This window comes from Parasteatoda tepidariorum, chromosome 2 (assembly GCF_982258835.1).
Source record: "Parasteatoda tepidariorum strain Cologne lab strain chromosome 2, Ptep-v5.0, whole genome shotgun sequence".
Classification (NCBI taxonomy): Eukaryota; Metazoa; Arthropoda; class Arachnida; order Araneae; family Theridiidae; genus Parasteatoda; species Parasteatoda tepidariorum.
In genome coordinates, this window is record NC_141756.1 from 21,434,803 (window position 1) to 21,462,225 (window position 27,423).

Sequence of the window (27,423 nt, forward strand, 5' to 3'; positions counted from 1 at the left end):
CATTGCTCATTTCCCAATTACAAATCCTCTCCCCTCCTTAGCTACTTACGTAATATTTGAACGGTCCCTCAAACTACAACAAAACCAATTATAATTAACTAACCAAACTTCTACAAAACAAATAAAATTCATCCTACACTACGAACTACTCCAAAATAAACGCAATTAAAACTGATGCTGCAAATCCAAAGAAAATAAACGCTCGAAACCACTCCTAAACCAATAAAAATTAGTGGTCCTAATTGCTCAAAAACGCGTATAACTAAGAAGCATTTTGTAATTCTGTTCAGGCTTATAAAAATTATTGCTAGAATTACACCATGTAAATGTATATTGCATCTATTCTTAATAAAAAACGAATAATTGTTAGGAATAGATGATACAGTACTTTTTAAATACAATTAAAGCGTGGCTTTTGATTTAAACGGGACAAAAGACATCGTGATCATATCTCAACGTACACCAGGTGTTTTTGCATTGCATGCTATTTTTTATTTCCTCATCATTAATGTTTACTTGCTCTTTTAATTCCCGGCAGGTGTTGATATACCAGACAAGGTCAATGCATAATGTTTTTAATGAGTTAATGTTTGGTTTTAGACTTTTTTTTGTTGTTTTTTTTTCTGTTCTCGCTCTAAAAAAAATTCGTAATATTCAAATTTATTCAAAAGGTAGAGGAGAAGTTGAATAAAAATAAGAATAAAAGAATTTTAAATGTATCGCCAGGGTTGTTTTGCAATTGTTGATTTTCTTTTGTTTGAGTTAAAAATTATTTTATTATTAATTGTGATAATTTTTCAATAAAATTAATGAATGAAAAAAACTTTTGTTAATTGTTCATATTCACATTATATTAAAAAATTTGTAATGTTACTTTTTTTGTATTAATCAGTTTCGTATCAAATCGCGTTGCTATCTTGACCAATGATGTTTATTTAATTACGGTAGAAACAAGTACCATAACATGACTCCCTGGCGCTACAGCCAATCTTGGTCCATGGCCTCTGTTACTGCTTCCTCCAAATGTTAAGTGAGAAACTGAGTAAATGGAGATTCTAAGTGACTTTTGAGTAAATTAAATATCTTTGAAAAATATACGTTGATATAATATAGATGATGTCTTGCATTTATTTGTTTTCAAGCTTGCAATTGGCGAAATTTAAAAATCCCTAACGTTCCTTTAAACTGTCTGCCAGTAGGAAGGTTAGTTAAATAAAATCCTAAGAAATTTAATCATTTTTTTCAAAAATGTCTCTTTGTAACTGCATTTTTATAATTAGGTACCTGCACTTTTTATTTAAGTGCCCTCAAATCCCACAAGCTGGGTAGGACCACCAACAATAGAGTGTGTTTTCGCTCTATTGAGTATTTTTTCTATTGTTATGTTACTTTTTCAAATGTTGACTAGTTTAGCATTTTCTCGAAATTCAAAGTCTCTAAAAAACTGTTACAGTATTCAAAGGTTAACCGTTTTTTTCCTCTGCTCAAATTAAAAATTATTTAACTTTTCCTCGCTCCGCCATCGTTGAAAACTAACTTGAAAATCTCCCTGAATATAAATTGCTTAAGCTAAAAATTGAGTTGGATGATAAGTATAGTTGTTTTAGAAACTGAAAGTTTTGCTATAGATTCTAACAGGCCTAAATGTAACAGTTCATTACAATTTTACTTTTATTTCTTTTAAATTGTTATTTTGCATTCTAAACTAATCCATCTATATACATTCTATATATTTAAAATTTGCTAAAACTTGTTTTGCATTTATGTTTTTTTTTTTTTTTTTTTTTTTTTTTTTTTTTTTTTAATAAAAATTTACGTTCTTACCCTCCCTCTAATGAGACTTTTAAAGAAGACGCTATATAGCGAAAGAAACCCTTCAAGGCGAATCCTCTTTCTCCTACATGAGTAATTTAATAGTAATAAGTATAGAAAAAGTGAGTTTGAGTAAGCTTAGAGTAAACCTTGAAGTTTCAACTGCTGAAAAAAATGTTAAGCGAAAACAAATTATGGCGGTATTACAGTGAGGTAAAGTAATTCTGCAATTGTTTGTTTGTATTTCAATTTATTAAAAACATTTTTTGCCATTTAAAACTTTACTTTCTCTGTAGTTAAATTTTAAAATATATTGGATATCAATGGAGATGAAACAGAAGTTCCCGTGGAAAGAATTTCCCGTGATATGGCGTCCTTTTAAGTCCATTACAAATGACATTCTATTTCACAAAAAAATAAGAAGAAGAAGAATAGTACTTATAATTTTCTTTTTTCTTTGAAAGTATGTGAATACAATCGGAGCCTGCGCTAAACATTCGCCAAATGCGATAAAATCGTAAATTCGGCGAAAAAAATTGTGTTTTGGCAAATGCATCTTTTTGCAAACGCAGAACAATATATATTTCCCTCAACTCTGAAAAAAAAAGTCAAAGTGAATTTTTCTGAATAAATCCTGTATTTTTCATTCGATTACAGTAATTTCCATTAGATACGTCGCATAGTCAATTAGAATTATAATAAGTTCAGATATTGTAAGCAACAAGAGAGATTATTTAAGCATGCGACACCGGAAAACACTGATTGCTGACGTAAAATATCCTCTGTGGTAGACGGATAATGGGTTAGAGTCCCCTTGCCGTTAGGCTAACCGTGGGAGGTTTTCGTGGTTTTCCTCTCCATGTAACGCAAATGCGGGTTAGTTCCATCAAAAATTCCTCCAGTACTTGGCCCATGAGTTCCCTTGTCTTCTGGATTGGGTTCAAAATTACAAAGCTATGGAGTTGAACATTGGTAGCAGCAAACTCAAAAAAATTGGGTAGTCTGTACAACAACGGTTATAAATAACATCTTATTATCGACAGGAAAGTTTAAATTCTGGAGTATAAAGAAGTATTTTGTATATATTGTGCTTCGTACTGGGTACTCCTTTTAAGTGTGGTTGAATATACATTTATTCCATAAAAAGATGGATCGAAAGATACAATCCCGATACCGCCCATTTTCAACTGTTAAAAAATGACTCGAATCGCCCTTTAACCTAACCTAACCTAACCTCACATATAGCTCCAGCTATTTATCAAACTTCTTTTTCTCATGTGAGTTTCGAAGATTTTTCAAACGTTCTAAATTACAGTGCAGAACTCTTTCAGCATGAGTTCTAAAAGTGACAACCAACTATGATCCATCTTTCTCTAGGGTTACTAATTTGTTCTCACAGAGATTAGGATCATTTGTAGGGGTTTTTAGTGGTTGAAAACTTCGATCGTTTGATTCATGGTAGAACACTTTTCACTAATATTTTGTGCTCTTTTTTTTCCCTTTAATAACGTGAAAGTTTGTTTTGTAGTTGATAGAAATATTTTTGCACTTGGCAAGAGTAAATTTAATAGAAAATTGTGTTTCAGAATGCTCTTATTGCGGAATTTAAAATGAAAATGCATTTTTCTCGTGAAATAAAAAAATTTCCGTTTATTTGATATCGTAGATGACACGAAATTTCGATTACTAATGGAATATTTCGAAATCATTGACTATTTATAGTTGATTTTTAATATAAGTGTAAGCCTTTTTCTCTTAAATTATGCGTTTGAAAACACGTTAACGAGGAAATATTTAGGATATAGAAGAATAATCTATTCAATATTGCAAGTTCAATGCACTATAAATAAATTTTGTTCTTTTTTTATTTTTTTATCCTCATATTAAAAATTGCGTTGCCAAAGATAAACATATGCATCCCTTGAATTTAAGACCCGAAAGAAGAAAAGCGGATAATTTGAAAGATTTTTAATTGATTTTTAAAAGTATAAAAAATTGAAAAAATTCAGATTCTCTCGGCAACTATTTTTGCCGTTGAAGCTGTAGTTTAATTCATCTTTGGAACGACGCATGCGCGTAAGGTCAAAGGAAGGAGAGATTACTAGTACTGGGGCGAAATTGGAATTATTAATATATCATATATCCTTTGAAAATATCGATATTCACAATATATCGTGATCTCTTTTCAAAATAACAAATTTATATATTTTTTATGCCGGGCACTGTTTTTATTTCCCAAATGAAGAAAAAAAATGGTATTATTTTTCTAGAACAATTTTATTAATCGTAAATTAATAAATGTGTATTTGTATAACTTTAACTATATATTAACTAAGAGAGAGAGAAAAAAATAATTTTGTCTTCATACATAAATTATTAGCATTTAATGAGAATTTTTTTGAGTTGATTTTGATTATTGATATAAATAAAATAAAAGAGAAAAAAAATAAAACTGTATGTTTGATAAAAGAATATTAAATAATATTATTTTAATGAAGTGAGATCTACACGTACAAAAATGTTCGTCTATAATTTATTTTCTTTGTTTTGGTCTAAATCTAAATATTTCGAAACAGTGTGGAACGACTAAGCGGTTTGTAGGCGAGTCAGCTGGTCGTCTGAGATACCTACTTTAGAGTAGAGTTTGGCAAAACGAATCATCAAAGTGGTTCGAATCATTGGAATCAATTCCTTTCGAAGTTTCGAATCTTGTTTCGAATCACATCATAGTGCAAATTATTCATTGATTTTGGTAATTTTCATCTAGGTGGAACAATCTCGCCAAATGGGCGGTTTTTTATTTTTAATGTAATAATTTCTGTTGTTGTTGCTCCTAATGCTACTTGCAAATATCAGTAAGCCTGCCTGATGAAACCAAGCGAATTTAAGGCAGAGGGTGCGTTTCTTGTTTTTCAGTGGCGCTCTTTAGGGCCAAGAATACGATTTCAGCCACACTCACGTCACAACCCGTTTTAACCCATTCATACATCCATCCATTCATTCATCCACATGTCGTATTGATTTGTTATGGGAACTTGGAGGATTTTGTGACCCCGACAGATTTGCCACGTTGAATGCCATGAGGGTCACCGGTGACCGGCGAAGCCAAGATTATTTAATAAATTTATATCCACCACTATTTCTAAACAATTCGTAGGCTTATATAATTCACCATTTTTTTCATATATATCATGCTAAACCTTTTAAAAAACTAGCAAAATATGTCTTGCTGTCTGTCTGTCGCAGATTTAATTTGTAGTTATTTACCGTGGCCAAACGGGCATTCAACGTGTTAACGTGCGTAAGTCACCACCTACTACCCGGGGAGTCTTCGGTCGGCTGGGATCGAACTCACGATCTTATGGACATAGGCCCACCGTATAATAACTTTTAAAATATTTAATTTATTTGTCCGTTCTAGAGCATCGATAATTATTTTCTTCAAGATGGTGTTAAAATTATAGCACTGCTAGAGGACAATTAAACTTCTTTTTTTTTTTTTTTTTTTTTTTTTTTGTAGGAGTTTTGAAGAAAAAAAATGTTTAAATTAAATTTTATTCAGGTTGTATGGGCGTTTAAATCCTGTTCCATCTACTTTTTCACCCCAAAAAAAATAAGAAATACCGCTTCTTTTAAAATAAATCATTGTTTGACTTCGAAGCCAAATATAGGGATGAAAAGGTAAATAAATCCTATCTCCACCTGATGTTGCTGGGTGGCTTCTTGTCTTTCGTTTAGTAGGACCTGAGGCAATATTCGCCGACCGCTTTTTAGAAGTTTATCTCGAAATTCTTCTATTTTTCGAATTATTTGGGACATTCTTCCCAACCAGCAGACAGGGAACGGAACTGAGCTATTTCCTCAGCACAAAGAAAAAAAATTGGTGCCATTATCTATTGTTTGTCGTGATCGAAATCATATTTAGCAGGATTTCGAAAATGATTGGAGTTTTTTTTTCCCCCAACTCTTTAAAGGATGTGTATTCTACCTGAGAGAAATTTTCTTTCTTAATTTATTTATTTATTTTGTTATCATTCCGCGTGAAGCATGTATGGGCTAGTTCTACTCAAAACGTTTCCTTGAAGGCGAGTTAGGGAGCTTGATATTGAAGCGCCTTGTCTTTTGAGTTAAAAGTCACTATTACAAATGCCTTGAACTCATTATTTGTTTTGGTTTTTCATGAACAATGCTGATAAAGACGAAATAAAATAAGTTTTATTTAGAACTATATATTAAAGTCTCCATTTGATTGTTTCTTGTTGTGTAAAATTGCTAAAAAGAAAATTCTATGTAATAACGTGTAAGACAAAAAATAAATAAATAATATAAAATAAAGTTATAAAATCAATATGGGGATAATTCCTCAAAAAAACATCGTTCTTTTCACTCATTCTCGTGTTTTTGAAAAAGAAAAAACTAGCCAGAAACTAAAACAAAAATCGTACTAAATTTTAAACGATAAAAATCTCAATTTAACTTTTTCACATTGCTGTATTATTAGAAAAAAAGCGACCATAAAAGAATAACGTTCATTAGAAACGCTCTTTAGAAAATGCTGTCTTAATAAAAACGCTGATAAAAAGTAAAGTTAATAAAAAAGCAAAAGAGAAACAGATAAAAATTTGTTCTTAGTTCTGAAATATAACTTTAACGTTGAAAATGATAGTTTTCTTCTAAGTTACCGGTTATCTCTCGTACCACAGGAAATAAGTAACAATAAATGAATAATTATTAAAAACGCTCCATTAAAATACTGCTCTTTATTTATTAAATAAAACAAGCAAAAATGTAACAAATGAAGAAAAAAATCTCAATTTTCGAAACATAAAGTGTTGTAAAAATGGCAAAATCGACTTGCCTGAATATAAGTTTAAAAATATCAGTATTACACAACAACTAACTGATGGTTCTTCAAATTTCGCTTTTTTGTTTTTCGAAACATAAGTTTTAGAACTTAACAAATATTTGTAGAAACAATTATTGTATAAATGTAGAAACGATAATTTCTAATACAGTAGGGAACCGATTATCCGGAACGATCGGGACCATCGATATTCCGGATAACTGATTTTTCCGGTTTTCTGAATCGCTACAAAAAGCCGTTTTTTTTTTATAGTTAAACCCAACTAAAAAAAAAAATGGAAATAATCTTAAAAAGAAGAAAAAACGATGAAGTAATACACTAATGATTGTTTCCAAAATGATGGTAAGGTAAACATCTTTCAAAAACGAACGAAAAATCCTAAAATCTTATGAGGAAAAAAAAAATTTTTTTTTTAAAAAATGACGGGAAAACTAATCGAATTTCGTTCCGGTTTTTTGGTTTTCCGGTTTTCTGATTTCCGGATAACGGGTTCTGTATTGTAATTGTAAGAAAATGCGATTTTAGATTATTCTTTATTAAATGCCTTCAAATTTCCCTCCGAATAAAAAATTCGGCAAACTTGATTCTTTTGCCGAATATTTGGCCAAACATTCGGCCCTTTTCCCGGTTTTTTTTTTCTTTCTTAAATCCCCTGTCGTTGTTTTTTATCGCTGTTATTATTTTTAGTGATATATTGAAATAGAGGGAGTAGAGAATCCAAAGATGTATTTAAATTCGAACTCTCTTTTTTTTTTTTTTTTCCTAAAGTGAATACAAATATTTTTGTTTCTCAGATTTTACTATTGAATTGCATTAGAATTTATTTATTTACGGTATATATCATATCAACGAAGCTTATAAGTCTGTGTATAAATGCATGGCAATTTTGGGACTTCAAGATACTTTCAAAAGCACCTACTTTAGCTTTTCGTAAAATGCGATTTAAAAACTGAGTATACTGGTATTAAAAATGTATGTAACTTCTGAAGAAGTCTGGAGCTTTGTATCAAAAGGGAGTTATTCTTTGAAATATGGTCTTATTTCGTTAAAAATTCACTGTTTGTCCGCTTGCATGCGTCTTGGAAAATGTTTTTTGTTGTTCGCTATGGCAACTTCTGTTTACTGTTTACAACTTCTCTCCTCGGAAGCTTTATAAATTGTGCGGATTTAAGGATTTACAAAAATTGCTTTTGGAAGTAATCTGCAGAGCTTTTCAAAAATGTTTTTATCTTTGCTCGTGCCCTCTAGCGCATTTTTTTTTTTTAAATTTTTGCAAGTAGAGAATAAGATCTCGTTTTGGTAGTTTTAAAATCTTTATGACTGCAATAAGATTAAAAAGTATGTGTTATTTTGCAAACCCAGCTAAATTTACGAACGTAGCTGTCTTCCGTGGTTAAGTTGCTTATAAAAAGTAGCGATGTGAAAAACATAGTCCAGCCACTAGGGTTTCAGGACAAATGCCTAACAAAATAAGCAGATATAAAAGATCCTATAACATTTTATGTCTTTCCTAAACGGTATGAAAAACCCTACTATTCGCCATAGTTTAAGTGGTTTGTATTTTAATAATTAATATTTTAGTTCAAAAACTCTCCAAAGGGAAAAAATTCTACCCTTTAATCATCTTTCTGGAGCTTAATCCCTTAAAGATCCCTGGCTTCATTTAAGATTGTTGCTGTTGAACATTTTTTTCTTGCAGTTAGTAATAACAAGTCTTCCTCTTAAAGTTGACCCTCCTGGCTTTTCGTCTAATTATCTTCTAACACTTCTTTCTGAGTCAAATTTTAAGATATGGTCAAACCATTTTTTTCTTTCTATTCTTATTTGTTACAATGTCGGTTTTTTTAGTTTTACCATAAGTTTTTTTTTGTGTTCTGATCCTTCAATGCCCTCTTCACGAATTTCGCCAAAAATTTCTGTAAAATTTTCTTTCAGACATGCATGAAATCACAGCTCCATGAAAGATTGCTGATTCCAAAAGAAATCTCCAAATTTTGGCGAAAATGAAAAATCAGAGAAAGAGACGAACTTAAATTACCCACCCCCGAGCCCACCACCACATTTCCTCCCTTATATTTACAAATTTAAAACACTTTAAGTTCCTTGACAAAGGCAGTTGGCGCGAACTAACACCAAAATATCGTGAGCTGAGTGTGTTATTTTATGTGCAGCCTGTATTTATAAAATTCTCTCGGAAAAAAAAACTATCCCCAAACAATAGTTTTTTTTGCCTTACTTTCCTTTTATTATTATTTCCTTTTAACTATTACCGAAACAAAGAGCCCTGGTGACTCGGGGGATAGAGCGTTTGCCTTCCAATGAGGAGAACCGAGTTCGAATCCCAGCGATGGCTGGTTGATACGAATTCCGCTCCCGGCTCTTAACGACCACAGTGCTGACGTAAAATATCCTGAGTAGTAGACGGATCATGGGTTAGGTTCCCCTTTGCCGTCAGGCTAACCATGAGAGCTTTTCGTGATTTTTCCTCCCCATGTTATCTAAATGTGCGTTAGTTCCATCAAAAAGTCCTCCACGGAGGCAAATTTCTCCCAATACTTAATCCAGGAGCTCCCTTGTCTTCTGGATTGAGTTAAAAATAACAAGGCTGTGGAGTTGAACATTAGTAGTCGTAAACCCAAAAAATTGGGTCTGCTGTTCAACGACGGTTATAAAATAACATATATCAAAACAAAATTATACAGCATACATTCGTAATTCCAGAAGTAAAATTCATTCAACATCTTGAGTCCCAGCGCCTAGTATAGGATACAACATTAAGAGATTATTATTTTTTAAAAATGTGATTACATTTGTCCTCGTTGGTCAGAGTTTTTAATTACAATAAAACATTATTAAGAAGGTACAAAATTCGATTCAAGTAATTCTTTTATAAGTATTTGTCATATCAATACGTTATTATAAGAGTATAGTAGATTTTGTTTCGTGAGCAAAGTGTGAAGAAATGCACTATAAAAAAAAAATCTTACAATTAGCGTAATAATGTACAGTGCAATGATTTAAAATTATTAAATGTCAAAGTCTTGTTGAATTTTTTCATCATTGAAAATTAGATATAAATACACAATCAATATATATATATATATATATATATCGTCCAATATAGGTCCAGCCAATTTCAATTCCCTTGATAATTCTTTTTGTCCTACTTAATTCATTAACCGTGAAAACGATTTTTTTTTTCCTCCATTTCTCACTTTCAGAATCCAAATGGAATTTGTTTACTTGTGTGAATCTCTCGTCGTCTAGCTACTCCAAATAGAACTAAGCCTAATTTGGTCTCTCGCCGATACCTATAATTGAAAGAAGGGCACAACCTAATCGATTCCTATTCATCGGTGTTTTATGCCTAGTTAATGACATTTCATTAAAGCACGGTTCGAGTTTGTGTGCCTTCTTGTGAATTCTAAATTGAGTGGGTGCAGACGTGACATCGGTGTAGTTTGAGTTGAGTTTCCCGAACGTGCTAGTTTTAGTGACACAACCGTTTGCAGGGGGACTGTCCAGACATTTTGTGAAAGGTCCGTTTTTGTAAAATTGTGAAAAAATTGCTCGTAATTTGTGAATATAAAATAAGCGTTAAGTCGCATTCTTTCAACCAGGGTTCGCTTTTGTGAATTTGTAAAAATAGGGTCCGTTATTTCAAAAAAAACTTTTTCAAGGAGTTTTAAAAAATTGTAAATAGATACAAGATTATGCTCAACACTATAAAATTAGAATGAAAGAAATTTAATTTTCAAAAATAAACAGCAATTGCAGCTACTAAATTAGCGATGCAACATATAAATATTTGGTATTTAGCTTATACTCCTGAACGCAGAATATTCATTTCGGACGAATAAATGAAGAAGCGTCTGCCGAAGACAAAATTGAGTTCGTTTACATCTGTATTCTCCCTCCCCTTTCTGGTAAGGGTTTATTCGATTAACAAAACAATAATGAAGATAAACAAATTTGTGAAGGGTCCGATTAAAAGATGAATTATTTTGTGAAGGGTCCGTTTTTAAGTTCAAATATTTTGTGAAGGATCCGTTTTTATAAAAAGATATTTTGTGAAGGGTCCGTTAAAGGACCCAAATTTCTTCTTAACAGACCCCTGGTTTGCCACCCTATTTCTAATAAATATTATTTTTTTTAATCGATATGTAAGTGCTGCTGCCCAGAAGAAAAAAGAGAAGTCACTAAAGAATTAAAAAAAAAAAAAAAAAGAGAGAACATTTCATACGACCGATTTACCAGTTCTATAGAAAGCACTTAAATGATTGTGCTTAGCACTTAAATGAGTGCACTTACAGAGCTCATTCTAGGCAGGGTAAACAGGGCGCAGCACCCTGTTGCCCTTTTTGTCAAAAGAATTCACCCTGTTGCCCCTGAAATAAAATAGTGCCCTGATGTAATAGACTCCATACCCTTTTTGCCCTTTCTTTCCTCAACCCTTCTTTATTTCCCTCCCAAACTCTACAATGGATTTCTTAAACTTTTGTTATTTTCAACTCTTTTTATTTAGTTTGTTGTTGATGCCAATACATAGATTAATATGGGAAAGGTAAAATAGCCATCACACCCCCTTGTTGCACTTGTCTTTGAAAGTTTGCAGTTACTTCCACTATCATTAAATCATAATTATTATTAATCATTTTAATTATTAAATCATAACTACAGACACTTAAAAACATACATTTATTATTTTAATAATATATGCATGCATTTTAAATAAATTACTAAGCTAATTAGTTCATTAACTCGGTATACATGTTAATTTATTAATAAAAATTAGTAATTAATATGATTGCTTTCCTTGCGACTTTTTTTAAAGTAAAAAAAAAATTCTTTTACTAATTGACAACGTTTTTTAATAGAATGTGTAAGACCCATCGAAAGAAATTATTGCCTTTTTAGAATAATAATGCCCTTTTTTTAAACTTTTGCACCCTGCCCTTTTTTCTGCCTAGAATGAGCTCTGTGCACTTAGATGATTGTGCTTAGAACTGGGCACTGCGCATTTGTACAATTTTTAGTGCAGAAAATGAACGTTGCTGATCGAATGTTGGCTGTTTGTCTTAATTCTGCCATAAGCAGCACAAATTGATTGTAAAAACTTTCGTGACTAGGGGGGGTTAATCAATATCAGATCTACCCAAACTGAATGAAAGTAAACATCATGATCTCCATTGAATCTATTGATGAAATGATTAATAGTAATCGAAGACTTACGACTCGTGACATCTGCTTAACACTTATAGTCTTTGTAAATAGAATAAGCATGTCTTTTTTCCCTCTCCATTACCATGGTTGCGTCAAATCTTACTCCCCTCTCGCAAGTATTATCCAATTTCGTATCAAAACAACTGAAAAACTTACGCCGTGACAAGGTAGTGTTTATCGAAAGCATGGTAAGGGATATGAGAAAAGTGTGGAGAGCAGAGAAATTGCATAAACTTCTATTTACGAAGCGTTAAGGCTGACTAAAGAAACAGTGTAATGACTTTCTGCCACTAAAAGTAGTACATACTACACTGGAATGTTTTTTTTTTTTTTCTGAACGCATCCTCCTAAGCACGACTTTATATTCACTTTAAATGCTTTTTCGTAAATTGGTTTGTGATTTAAGTGCAGCTGGCTGTGCTCTTTTTCTTTCCTTATAATTATGAAAGGGGGCGCTTGTTACTGTCTGTTTTGTTATTGTCTTTCTGTCGCTATCACATTTGCCTACCTTTTCTAGTCTTTATATGTTCATGAAATTACTGCCTAGTGGGGAGACACACTTATTTAATTTGGCATTAACAAAAGAAAATAAATGGTATTTTAAAAATGTCGGATTTTTAAAATTTGATTTCTCAGGAACCACTGGGTCGATTTCTTTCTTCTTTTTTTTATTTGTTGTATAAAATTACGTTCTTAAAAATAATGTAGAGATTCGTATACTTTACGACTAAAAAATTGTTCGACTTTAATAAAAATAAATAATTATTAAAATTATTTTTGCCTGAAATTATCGTTGGATAAATGAATTTTATAATAGTCTGCAAAATTTTTTTGATTTGCTTAAAAAATTCTCGAGATATGGTGACATGCGCAAAAAGTAAAATTAACATTAAGGGTCCACTGTCGTAGCCAAACTATTGATCATTAGATTCTGGCTACCTGCATAGTTTGAGGTTAATAAATTCAAATCCATAAAAAATGCATATATGTGTTTATTATACAGAGAGAAGTACCTTTTTGTACCTGATGCCGTTACTTAATATGTCGTCTGCTTTAATTAATTATCGTATTTGTGGTCATTCATTTAAGCCATTGGGATTATGTCCTTGCTCATGAAAATCCGATTACTAGATCAATTATTCAGCCTATTCTTTTCTTCTTTTTTTTTGTGCACTATACCGTACTTATAAATTAGATCAGATGTTCTCTGATTGTATATTTACGTAATTCTATTTATAAATTTAGTTTCTGCGTTTATTTTATGTGACTTATAAAACAATTTTTCTTTTGATGTTTGTGTTATGTTTTTAACTTTTAAAAAGTTAAAAGTATAGCTCATTTTTTAAAATTGCATTTTTCTCTTTTAGATTAAGAAGATAAAAACTTTGTGAATGATATAGATTACATTTATAAGAGGTAAGACAATTTTATATATTTAATTTTTCGTGATGTGATTGCTGTTGTTCAAATCGAAACACCGCATTAACTCACTGACATTATTTTCATACATTTACTCGCTTCCCTTACTAATTTTTTTGATTTCAATTATATAAAATCAACATATTTTTTTTATTTCTTTAGTAAATACAAGGAGCTAAAACAAAACATAATACACAAATTTTAAGTTGAAATTTTAATTCTTTTACGTGTAAAAAAAAAGAACATTTCATTTACCATCAATTTACTATTCTGAAATATCTTAGGCAAATGAAAAAAGGTAAATATTAGTCTTTGTATGATAGTTTTTAAAACAAGGAACAACAAGTGATACTTTTCACCAGTTAAGTGATACACCATTTTTTTTCTCTATGCAAATTCAGCAGCTATCGTACATACAATGTCACAAAACACGTGCGCAGTCCCATAATCCTACAGCAGAACTTGACCAACTTCCAATCATAGAATTAATTTTTTTTGCTGCTTTCGGCCGAGTAAAATCGTGATAAATCAAAACGTTCTGATAAATTCTGTTACTCCCGAGTTTTCTCTGGGTAATGAATATTTGTAATATATGCATACCCGAGTTAACTCGTGATAGTTAGGGAAGCGGTTAAACTGCTTCCAAAGTACAAAATTGCAGCCTCAAATTATTTTCGAACACCTAACTGTTATATTCTATTAGTTATATTCTAATTTTTCCCAAAGTTCGATAATGCAGCCCGAAATGTTCCTGAATTTTTAACCCTACTGATTTATTCTGTGTTCGTTGGTGGATATTTTTATTTTAACTAATAAACGCGAAGTTTAAAATTTGTAGAACAAAATGAAAAGTTCAGAAATTGTAGAACTAGAGTATTTTACAAGGCTGATTGAAGTTATAATCCAACTGTTCCTCATAGAGGACAGATTGTTTTATTAATATTTTAATGGCAGAGCCAAGTTGTTTTGTGCCCAAAACCAATTCAGTAAACCAATTGAACCTGAACAAATTTGTATTTATCCAGCCAATCCGTATAAAGGAAGTACGCTTCTTAATTTTCATATCCATTTTTTTGAAATTTTGAATCGAACACCGAAGTCATGAGAACTCCAGAGTCAAGCTTTGAAACAGACTTGCTTCCTGGTGAATATTTCTATTGAAACTGTTCCTCATTTGCGTTAAATGAACTGGATGTTCATTACCGCCTTCTAGCTGGACGACAAATTATGACCTGTTTACTATCGCTCTGTGGATATTTATTCGTGGTAGCCTCAAGTCAAGAGCAGTAAATGTTCACCAGCGATCTTTGGAATTCAACGAAGTAGTATTTACAACAAACTTCGAAGGCTCCTGGCTACTCAATCTTTTGAATTCGAATGGCGTGTTTCTTTTGCAAATACTCTTTGTTATTCAAACCATTTTCTGAAATTTTAATACATAATTATGCAGCCAAAGTACAAGTTTTGGTTCTTGTTAGTAGTTAATCTGCGTTTGTAAACGTAAACTGGAGCTGAAAGGAAATTGACTAAATTGATTTTCACATTTTCTTTTCCTAAACAAAAACCTCGAGGACAAAATGCAAACTACCTATAACACTTTGCGCAAACTAATTACCTAACTCTCAAATTCTAAGCTGAAGTTAACGCTACGCCAATTTGAAAGCCAAGTTTTTGTTTTATTATCGCCGCTTTCCCTTGAGACCAAATTGTTAATTATGGGAGAAGAAAAATTAACCCGTTCTGAAATAACTTTCTCTTACTTTCTCCAGCGGCGCTTGAAGCAAACCAGGTTCCACATATAACTTAAATTGACTAATTCTCAATTAATCAATTCATTACTGTTCTAAAGCTTTTGGCGACAAGTTCTGCACAACAAGGAAGAAAATAGCCGGATATTATATCATTAGTCAATTGGGGAAGTAGAATTAAGACCAGCAATGCCTGCTTGATTTTCTAAACAGATTATTTAGATTGAGAGTGTGCTTGGTATTTTCCAGAGAGCAAAAGCCTCTTGCGCTTTTCGGTTTCGTGATCTATTCATTTCTCTCTGATTTAATTTAATTTTGGCGACGGAAAAGCTGTGGCGGAATTTTTGGCTGTAAGAGCTTTTCCGGTCTGCTATTTTAATTAGTCTTCCCGAGTTTTAATGATTTAAGTAGTTTTCTCGATTATATCAGAGAGGTTACGGTAACCACTCTGGAACTGCCTGAATTAACGTTCGTAATGTTATTAAATAATAATTGCGGTGTTCTAGCACCTGCTCTCATTCCTTCCCAAAACTGACATTTGTTACTCGTTGCCATTTTCTATTTTGAATTAAGATGAGCGTAATTATGTTCGATTTTCCAGCTTATTACTGTGAGATATTTAGATTGCTTGGAAATCTCTTGTCTTATAAGAATTATTTTAATTTCTCTCAGAGGAAAGAAAATTTAACACCAGCTTATCAAACACAATTCAATATAATTTGCAGGAAGAAAGTTTGTGTTTTGGTGTGTTTTCTAATCACGGTTCTTTAGGACTTTCTTTCCTGAAGAGAAAGAGTGCATTCCCGCCATCTATCGAGGATTGAGAGAGTTTCATGTTCGTAATTGTCACATTGTCATTTACTGCGGTCTAAATTTCTGAGTTCGCAGAAGCCGCTGATTTACCATACAACAGCGTTTAACCACCTGGAGAGTTTTCCTCTTGGCTGCAGTTGGTACCCAATTATAATGCACGTTTTTATTTATTTTAAAATTTGTTATCTGAACAAAATTAAAATGTGAGAAATCTAGTTTGAAAAAGGCAATATAGGGTAGCGGGTCGCTAATGGCCGCTGGATTGGAAAATCACTCCTCGACCATTGTGGTTTGAGCATCTGGTTTCAGAGCCGTCCTGGGTTCAATCCTAGTTGACGATCAACGAGCATCTCTCCCGCGCATATCAAGAAATGTAACAATTACAAATTAATTGGAATAGAATAAGAAAAAATAATATGCGATTTTTTTTTGAGAAATAAGTTGCGTGGGAAATAATTTCAATAACTTTTTTTCGTTCAATCATGCAATCAACCATAAAGAAGAAAAAATCCGGAACCTACTTAAAAGAGAGGAAAAAAATTCAATTCTTGCGTGGGAATATAAATATATTTTTTTACTCCTTACTCGTCTAGTTTTGCACCACTTACTCTTTTAGATAGATCCTTTTGGCATTCTATTTCTACATCTGATTTCTTGGTTTATGTTTTGATATTCTACTGCGAATCGTTTTCATGAGACCGTTAAGAGCCCAAACGATTTGGAACATTTTTATTTCTGTTCTTTCAGATGGAACGTTTCGCCTCTCGTTTTCTTCCAAAAATGAACTTCAATCTCATCACATTGCGTGAATATTAATGCGGATCTTTTGTTCATTCCCACTTCCTTTTTCCATTTTTAAATCATCACACTTCTGGAACGACTCTTAAAAAATATTTCATCTGAATCGTTTTCAAGTTTAGTAAACTGTGACGTGTATCGCACTTGCGCTAAGGTACACATTTTTAAAACGTCGAATGAAGTATTAAATTGTGCTTAAGAATAATTTTATGAATCGCTCATAAATATGAAGTATCTGTGTAAGCAACATTGTGACTTATTTGTTGCCTTAAGTATGATATTTTTGTTATTTAATTTATTCATATGGAACACGTATACATCCAAAACCGAGTATATTGTTTTCAGTGCTAACTTTCTCTGTTTTTAAGTAGATTCCCTAACTTTGATGTTAGTTCCTTCTTTTTTTTCTTTTTCAAAACTTTAAAAATTAATGCTTCTGCTTTAAAACGTAAAGAAAAAAAAACTTTTGTGACAATAAATGAATACATTTTACTTTACATTGATGAAAGCTGATAGTAATAATGATAATTCCATCGATGTAAAATGCACAAAATAATAATGATATTAATAAATAAGTAAATAAACGAACTACCCTATATTACTTTTGATCAAATGATAGGATCTTCACGTTCTGAACCATAATAATTCCTAGGATTGATCTCAAATATGTTAGTGCAGACGATTTTTTAACTAACAATGTGACTCAAAAACGTTCTTTTTGTCATTAAACATGCCTTTGTTTCGATGGATTCGAATTTCTCAACACTGAAATATAAGGGATAGCCTCAATCTGAGAAGTATGGTCCCTCAGGAGAGCGGTCCAAAGTTTGGACTCCTTAATTTTAATTTTACTTTTTGCGCATTCCACCAAACCTCAACTACTTTGTAAGTGAATTGACAAAATTTTCCACCTAGTTATTAAATTCATTTATCCTAAGAGAATGCAAAAAATATATATTTTTAAATAGCAAAATAGAAAACTTGTGCGAAATCGGCCAAATATTTCCTGAGAAATCGAATTTTAAAAAAGTCGTGCGTGTAAATATATATATAAACAGGAGCATGTAAACTTAAAAACTAATTCTTTAAAATGTCAATAACAACCATCTTCCGTTAAGCTCTTTATTTCCTACTGCGAGAATTAAGAAAAACAAAACAACTGTTACGCTTGATTACGCAACTTATCTGGTGTGAAAATGAAAATTGTTAGCAGTTTGTTGAATGAATACATTATCTGGAAGAAAAAAAAGGTTACGGCTGTCCTTCTATCTTGGTTGTTATGTTTGACTCTTGGCCCTTGAAAAGTTCACACCCGTTCGGAAAGCCTGTACCGGTCGTGCATTACAAAAATCAGAACTTAACTTTCTAACTAAAACAATTGTATATTTTCCGCTCTTGTATTTTATATTTTAGGTCTCAATTTAGATTTTTTTTTTTTTAATTTATTGCAATGGGATTTGTGGATTCTCTCCCCTTCTTAGTTCGAAACATTTTTATAAGCTTCCAACCGAGTTGTTATTTTAAATGGAGCTTATCGCTTTTCTCTTAGAAGTTTATATAGTCTGGCACATTCATATTTGTTTCTAAAATTCTATTTGCTGACTTTATTGTACGTACGCTGACCTCTTTAGGCTGCTTTTCGAATGTACCTTATTTGTTCGACACGTACCTTATTTGTTATTCCTATGACGACCTAGCTCGCGGTTTTCACCGAAATTGTGATTAATACTTGCACTAACATCTCATAGAAATTGTTTAACGGTGTGCTCTTAAGTTCCATGCTACAATCATCCCTATTCTTTTTTGGTAATAGTTTTAGTTAATATTAAATTTATTTCTGTAGTTATCAAACTTTTTTTTTTTTCGTTTTCTGTTTTCTTTTTCAAAAAGTAAGCAAGTATTAAAATTGAAACATTATCAATTATTATTCTTTTTATGTAATTACGGATTCCACCAACCTCAAGCTACATTTTGTTCTTTATAGTTGTCATTAAATTTAATTATTTTTCACTCGCTTTTGAAGGATCGAGCCTGCCCTAGCCCGAAGAATTTAAATTGAGACCCAGTTACATATAATTACTTAGAGCCCGAGTCCGCTGAGCCTCAGCCTTAGATTCAATAAAAAAGGAAATAAATTAGTAAATTTAAAACTTTTCAATTACCAACATGGGATTGGAAAAAAGCAAAGAAAAAAATAGGACTAACTGAGATGACTAATACAAAAATTAAAAAATCAAAATATTAAGCTAAATAAATTTATTTGATAATTAACGCTAGTCCCACAAAGCAAAAGCTTCGAACATAAGAAGGAATTGTATTGTAAGGAATGTAAATTAATAAATTTTGTATTTTTTATGCTTAATAGAACTTAACGTTTGTTTAAAAGTAGTAAGAAAATATCTGAAAATTTTATCATGAATCCAAGCTCGCCCGAGCCCGAAACTTTTTTTCAGTAAACGAGCCTGCGATGGACCCGGGTTTCAGGCTCGGGTTAAGTCTCTATAATGTAAACAGACTAGTAAAAATGTGTAAAGACTAGTTTTCTCTCCTTCGGATCACTGACTGAATTTTAGCCCCCTCCCTCCAATTTAAGTGTTTTTATTTTTTATATCTTATTTTAAATAAAGGTTTACATTATTTTGAACGCCCTCTAGATTAGAGTGTTCCAACTTTTTTGCATGGCGCATGTGAAAAAATCAGCTGTTGCAAATGATTCTTTAGAGCATTTGTTTGAGAAACACTGCTCTAGATTAGTCAACTCTTATCTGAATAAACGATCTAAAGTCCTCTGAATGAAAAAGTAATCAAATAAATTCTAGAAAAAAAAAGACAAAATAATACTCCTATTAAACTTATAATCTTTAAAATTTTATCTTACAAGTTTAGATATCATATCTTAACTTTGCATTTAACATTGAATGAAGGCCTAGGCTAATTGCTGACTTGTCAAGTGAAGCGTTTAGTACTTAGATATATTTTTTTCTTCCACCTACGTAATATTCGGCATCAAATTTGGGAATTACTACTGTGGTTTACTGATTGATTTCCACTCGATTGAACTTTTCTTTCAACACTGAGTTTACGGTTTCATCCTTGACCTTGATCCTTAATCGTAAAAGGTATCTTCCAAAAAGAAGGTCAATGCTGCTGAATCTTTAATATATATATTTTCCTTTCGAATTCTACTGGATCACTGATTTCGCTATAGGTCAGCGATTAAATATTTGATCTTTATTTTATATAGATGTAACCGCAACTGTTTCACCAAGAGCTTACACTCTAATGAAACATAAATTACAGTGTCCGTGGTATTTCTTTTTTGTTTATTTGTTTGTTTTCTTTCGAGAGGTAGAACCTTAAGGTTGTATATATGTAATCTTCGCATGCTATTCTGATTTTTATTTGCCTCTCAGAAATATCAGTTAGAGGTAATAATAGTTTTAGATAACTGTTCTTTTGGAACGGTCTTAATTTGGTACTGTATCGAAAATAGCGTGTTACTACAGGAAGGTTAAAAATCAATATGCAATTTGATGTGTGCCTACTTTTTCGTGTTTAAATTTATCTTTTTCAAAATGTACGTGCTTAATTGCATGTCGGATAATGGAACAACCCTCTCATACGAATAAAATTTATTGGAACCAAAATAATTTTGGATCAAATCAGTTAAAAAAATTTCTCGTTTGTAGGATTGTTTATGGTTTCCAATCCTCGTTTAAATGTGTAAAAAAAGAGGGTTTTTTTCGAAAGCAATGTTTCTCCAGCTAGAACGGAATTTCCGATTTTTTTTTTTCTCCAGATAAGAAGGTTAAAATACAATGCCTGGTCATTTCAATTGGGACTTTCTACCCAATTTCCTGCTCCAAATTGGTGTCGGGGTAATTTAAGAATTAATCAAATCTTGTTAGTAGTTCTACAGTAAACGGTCCTTGTGAATCCATTTCAAAACCCACTCTAATTAACCACCTTTATTAAAAATCAACATTTGAACTTGGAACATAAACTATTTCGTACTTGTGTACGCAACCATAGCAACTAATTTAATTTTAAAGTCTTAACTTCTACAACTAAACTTCCACAAAACAACTGACTCTTAAATCAAAAGGGTGATGCCTGCGATCCTTTTATTCCAATGGATCAGCTGTCCCCGAATATTCTCTATGTGTGCCTCATTTCTGCTGAATATTCATAAAAGTCCTCCAGGACTGATTAAACAAGCAGTTTCGGGCACGCTCCCTAAGTGGGCACAAATATTGTTCCTCTGACCTTATATTCTCGAATCTTTCATCTTGTTGATCGATTGGCAGAAGCCTTTGTCTGCTGTTAACGAAGGATCGTTCCAAATTATGGATGGCCTTCCTTTCCTTCTGAAAAGCTCACCCCTTGCCTCCAGGATATGGCCGACAAGTTGTGTTGGCATGTATTAATGCGTTATATTCTATTTGGCGAATAGTTTTCCCTCTTTGAATTTAATGTCTTTATTCATGTCATTTCCCATTATTCATTCAGGAATTTATTGCCAGAAAATATTGATTTCATAGGGAAGTGTAAGCTTTTAATTTAATAAATTGATATACCGGTGCAGAAGTTGATTTATTGAACACATATTTAAAGAAGACTTGGGTTTCTGTTTTAATATATTTAAATCTTCTGCAACTTACAAGGAGTTAGAGTTGACTTGCTTAAGCTCTAGACTCCTCTTGTATATAAGACATTCATTTGAATGCCATCAGGAATTCCATGATGAAGTTTCCGTATGAAAACTTTTATTTCCGTTATTAGAGTTTCTGTGAGTTTTATGAATGACGCTTGAACGTAACCCTGAATGTAAAATGATCGAATAGGTTGGTTTTGGTTGATCCAAACCAGTTAACGCTGAGGAGTTTATTTATCGCATATATCGCTTATATGTATTGTTAAGTAGATACCTGCGGTTCACATTAAGGATTTAATACTATAGTTCTAGCGCTAGCCTTTAGTTTTGTCTCAAACCTTCTAACAATAAAGTTATGTGTTATAAGATGGGCTGAGTATTATGAATTATCTGGACATCTGGAATACTATTGAATCTATATAAGGAACATATTGTAATTGTGGATATTTGATCACGTCATTTCTATCGGAATAATTACATACAGGGGTGCTCAAGTTTGTAATACTAATTACTGTATATTCAAGTAGTTTACAGAAACTATGCATGTTTGTATGGTTATCAGCCAAAATCATCGTAATGATCCCATTTCCATAGAAGTATGGCATCGTTTAACTCTGATGCATTCCAATTTTATAGGAATTTTTCCACATATGGGCTTTGAATCCCAGTCACATAGGAATTAGGATCTTAGGATATTCCATCACATCACTTTCTTAGAAATTATTCAACATCAGTTATATGAAAATATTTACCCTGAACTGCCCCAATTCAGGGAATACGGGTAAATGTTTATTAAAACCAAGTAAAAACATTAAAGAACTTAAAATACATAAAGTGCATAAAATACAAAAGTCATATGGCAACAGCCCGTAAACTTTGCGGGCGAGCAATACTGTTGAACAAAATTAGCTATCTACAATTAGTCAGAATATTATATCTTTAAGAAAACATGACAAATATATCTGGCATGTATGTCATGAAAAGTCCAGGTCAACAGACCCTAAAATATGGATGGATTAAAAGCACAATTAAATTTAAAACACCAGCAATATTAGAAGCAAAATAAAATATAAATTGCCATTCTAAGTCGACAGACCCTTATATTGAGGCAATCAAATGGCATAAAATTTAAAAACTAATCATAGGGCAAATTGCCTATTAAGGAAACAATTAAACGAGTTACAAATAGTAAAATCACCAAAAATAGTGTTGAAATAGTAAAAGTGGATTAAAATGGTGTGAATGATAAGGACAGTTCAAATCCAACCTAAGAGCATCATGAGATTCAAAAAAATTTTTAAAGTCACTGAAAGTCCAGTTTAAAGGATAGTCATCCTGGCTGAAAATCAAAATCGCCGAACCAGAGTCTCTGGTGATGAGGTAATTAAAGCGAGAAAATTAGAGTTGACTCAGGAGAAATGGAAACACTGATCCATACGGTAGTTGGACGGCCAGAGTTAGTAAAAATTTACAGTGGGTTCAATGTATCTTCCAAAGTTGTTATAATAATGTCTTTGATGATTGATCTGCAGGTCAGGTTAGAGTAAATCTGGTGTTCTGTTTTGTTGTGAAAATTGTTGCCTCGTCGTGTTTGAAATTTAGGACATTGAAAAATTAGGTGATTAATGTCTTGTTGTGAGTTGCAATCAGTACATGTTGAAGATTTTCTAAAATCTTCAACATGTACTTATTGCAACTCACAACAAGACATTCATCAGTTATATAAGATTTAACTTATCAGTTATATTATCCAACTTATCAGTTATATAAGATTTCGGACATATATAAATCGGGAAACCTTATGTATCATTCCATTTTAATAGTAGTTATTCCTCATTCAAGTTAAGATCTCGGTAATATAGGAATAAGAGATACTGATATATTTGGGCATTCCATTTTAATAAAAGCTATTCCACATTCAAGTGAAATATCAAGTATATAAGAGTTAATGATTCTTGTTTACTTTCATTCCATTTTGATAAGAATAAAGGGTCCATAGATATTAAGGCATTCTATTTTCATAGGATTTATTCTACTTTCAAAATACGATTTCAGATGTGTAGGAATATACTTAGCATTATATTTTCATAGGAATTTTTCCACATTGAAGGACTAATGGATAGTTTCAGTGGAATTATTCCATTTATCAGGACTACATAATCTTGCATACTGTACCATCTATAGTCCTTCAAATCATTTGAAATTATTTTGTATATTATGAATTATAGATACATATATACCTGAACATCTTATTTTACTTTGGGTTTATATATGAACTACGACTTCTATTGAAAGCCATGAAATAAATATAAGAATTAACACTTTATTGGTTCTCGACTTGGAAGTTCATAAAATATTCTTAAATAGAAATGTGGTATTTTATTTGTAGGGGGAGTTTTATAAGTGTTTATTGTAAACATTAAATTATGCCTCAGAGTTATCAGTGTTTATTTAAAAAGTTGTTCCCAACAATTTCTGCAAATGTCGTCGTTGCGAAATATGCGAAACAATTTAAATAACCGAGCTCCCGGGACCTAAGAAGTCCTTGAAGTTTTCAAAGTACAAAAAAGTTCTTGAAAGTCCTTGGGGGAAAAATTTAAATCATGACAATTTTTTTAAAAATTTATTCATATTTTATGTGCTCACTGTTTTCTATGTTTTGAAATCAAATAAATGTTCACGGGACCAGCAACGCATGTAGCCCAGACGTATGAACCAAAATGGTGACTCTTAACTTATTGAAGTAGCTAACAAGCGCAATTTTCTGAGCTTCGAAAAGTGGAAATTGAAAATAGGAAAGTTATTATTTAATTTCGGATTCAAATTTAAAAAAGAAACTCATTTAAAAAAAAAACTGGAGAAGACTTTGTTATGTTTTCTTACTAACTAAAACTATTTTCTAAATTTCACGGTGTCGAATTAATTTCGATTTATTCCAGACATTTTGTATTCATCGTGTTGTGAACTTAAATATTGCACTCACTGTTTAATTTGATTTTTTTTTAAAGAAGTTTTTGCGATTTCTAACTTAAATTTTTGAAAAAGCTTTTGACCTTTATATTTATGTAAAATAAGAAGTATAAGGCAAAATTACCAGTCGTCACTGACCATAAGGACATTAAATATAAGAAGAGGCGATTAAAAAAATTGTCTTCAGATCGCCCCTTTTTTTGTCGAATATTTCACCCTTTATTCATTTTATTGTTATTGTTTTTTTTTTTTTTTTTTTTTTTTTTTTTTTTTTTGTAAATATGAAATCATTATAAATATTTAAAGCAAAATTTTTACTACAACTAGCAACTGTCCTATATTTTATAACCGTAGATGAACTAGCCTACCCGAATTTGGGTTTACGACTACTAATGTTCGATTCCATAACCTTGTAATATTAAACTCAATCCAAAATACAAGAGAACTCCTGGTTCGAGTATTGGGAGAGATTAGCCTTCGTGGAGGATTTTTGATGAAACTAAACCTCATTTGCTTCACATGAGGTGGAAAACCTCTCATGGTTAGCCTAATGGAAAGGGGACTCGAACCCATGATACCACTGAGGATATATTTTTACGTCGATTATTTTTATGGTTTGTGCAAACCGGGTGCGGAATTCGTATCAATCAGCCATCGCTGGAATTCGAACCCGGTTCACCTCATTGGAAGGCAAACGCCCTATCCCCTAAGCTGCCATGACTCCCACTGACCAATAGCAAAATTTCTTAATTTTGCCGTATAAGAAGAATTCATGTATCAGAATAATAATAATAAACTGCATCATTCGAAAGAGTCAAGCCGCTTTAAAATTCAGTGTGTAATCCTATTTAGTATTTTGTCTTTCCCATTTTGATATCAATATTGTAAGCTTTTATTTCGATCAATAGAACGAGTGTATATCTTTTCAGTATCAAATAGATTTTCTCAGTCCTTCGGAATTATGTAAATCATTTCCACATCTTACCAGTGAATCGTCGATCCTGCAATGGCTGCAGGATTAAAGTTGTTACATCTTCATTACTTCTTGGCCGTCTTGATGGAAAGCAGGATTAAATATTCCGATTAGACGTGGGATTAATGAAATCTATATTCTGAATCATCTGACAGTTACTATGCGACTGCGGGTAAATTAATCTTCAACTGGGTGGCTTCTGTGGATTAAATTGAAAACTCAGACAAGTTTAGTTGTTTGTGTGGTTTATATTTATTCATTACCACATGAAAGCACACCCACTCGCGTAATAGTTTAAATGGGCAAAAATATAATAATTATAATACAAAAATCTTTTTTTTTTTTTTTTTTTTTTTTTTTTTTAATTGGAGGTTTTTGATTTAAATCATTTATAGATATATCTATATTTACAACAGATATTTTTTTTTACATTTACTAATCAAAGCTCGGATAAAATGTATTAGTTTATTTTTATACAAATGGCACTGCATATAGTAAACGTTTTGATATATGACGGTTGCCATTGTCGGCAGCATATACCCACATTGGTGACCCGGACATTATGATGACGCGAGATAGGAAAATATCTTCAGAATTTTTTTTCGCCATTCGTTAATTTTCCTTCATTCCTTTATAATAACATTTTAAGTGTTTACATATCGCTCATTCGGTGAAACAATGACGTAACTTCAAAATCAAGTTACGTCATTGTTTTACCAAATGAGCGATATAAAAATATATTATTTTTCCTTTGAAAAACAGCGACCAATGGCAAAAAAAAGGATAAATTCGGATTAATTTTTTATTTTTTATTATTATTTTTGTAACATCTCTTTCGATATTTTAGCGGGAATAGCGTGTTCTACATATCGCTCATAAGTTATTTCATTAAATTACATTTCTTTATGCACTATTTTACGTAACTTTATGAAAAAGCTGTAAAATTCTAGTTTTCTCTTTTCCGACAAAAAAAAAGAACTTTCGAAAATAAAATTTTATTGCTGGTTCTATTTTTATTCTTGCATTTTTAAGTGTTGTCACCCTCCTTCCTTAACTACTCCTTCCTTTTTTCCCCACCCCCTAAAACTTTCAAATAAATCTTCATCTCTCAAATATCGCTTGTCATCTTTGTGTAATAAAATGTCTTCAAAAACTAACCATCTCAATCGCTCATTATAACTTCTCATTTAATATACAAAACGTATCCAACTGAACAACCCTCCATTAAAATGAATGTTTTATTCCTTTTAGTTGAAGTGATAAATGTTTTATTTCTTTTACGTTTCAATTTTATTGAGAATCTCTCTTTTTTTTTTTTTGTGCTTTTAATATTTATATCTGGAAAGAAGGCAACTCATCTTTAGATCCCATTAATCGGATGAAGGGACTATCGTTACCATAGTAACAGCTTCATTGGAGATGACGTCAGAGTGGGACACCGCCTTTCCAAGGCGTCAAAAAAAACATTAATTTCCATTTAGTTAGTTTCTTCAATGTTTGGACCACTCCCCCTCCCCCCACCATTATTTTCAGATCTTGGTTTTTGGAATTAATTCAATGGGGCTAAAAAATTTAGGATGAATTCTTTTTTGTGTGTGTGTTTATCTGTGGTTTAGCTGAAAGAAAGGAATAATGAAAATTTATTTGTGTTTTGATAGTGATATTAACCACAATTAATTTTCTTTGGGTTATACTTTTTTCCAACTTTTTTTCATTATTAATTTTGTTTGTTTATTTTTGTCAGTTTGCTTTTGTGTTTTCTGCCGTTTGTCATGCATGAAATCTGGTTGTAAGAGAAAGCTTTGCTTAAATATTTTTTATTCATCATTATTTTTTTCGTCATCGTTATTTTTTTTATTATTATTTCAATTACAAACATGGTTGTTACGCTTAAAACGCTTGTTTAAACGTGCTTAAAATGTTTAATCAAAACAATACTTTGCCGGTGCTCTATATTTTAGTCTTTCATCGGAGAATCACGATAGCTAGAAATGTAATTAAAGTAGTTTTATTTTTTTTATTTATTTATTTTTTTTAAAAGCAACATTTCGTCAAAAAGTTACCAAATTTTACAATTAGCTTACTTTCCTAATATAACAAAATGAAAAAGGACGTAGAAATTTGCTATGTTTTTCTTCCTATATTTGTT

The 27,423-nt window shown here is 31.7% G+C and overlaps 1 protein-coding gene across 3 annotated transcripts in view; it reads left to right on the top strand.

Annotated features, from left to right (window-relative positions):
- The window catches only part of LOC107442412 (hexosaminidase D), a 206,672-nt gene that overhangs the window by 139,147 nt on the left and 40,102 nt on the right, over positions 1-27,423 (top strand). For all 3 annotated transcript variants that reach the window (XM_043043133.3, XM_087156962.1, XM_043043134.3), the window contains one exon: positions 13,267-13,315. The gene's annotated coding sequence lies outside the window, so the exon portion shown is untranslated. The remainder of the gene's footprint in view (positions 1-13,266; positions 13,316-27,423) is intronic.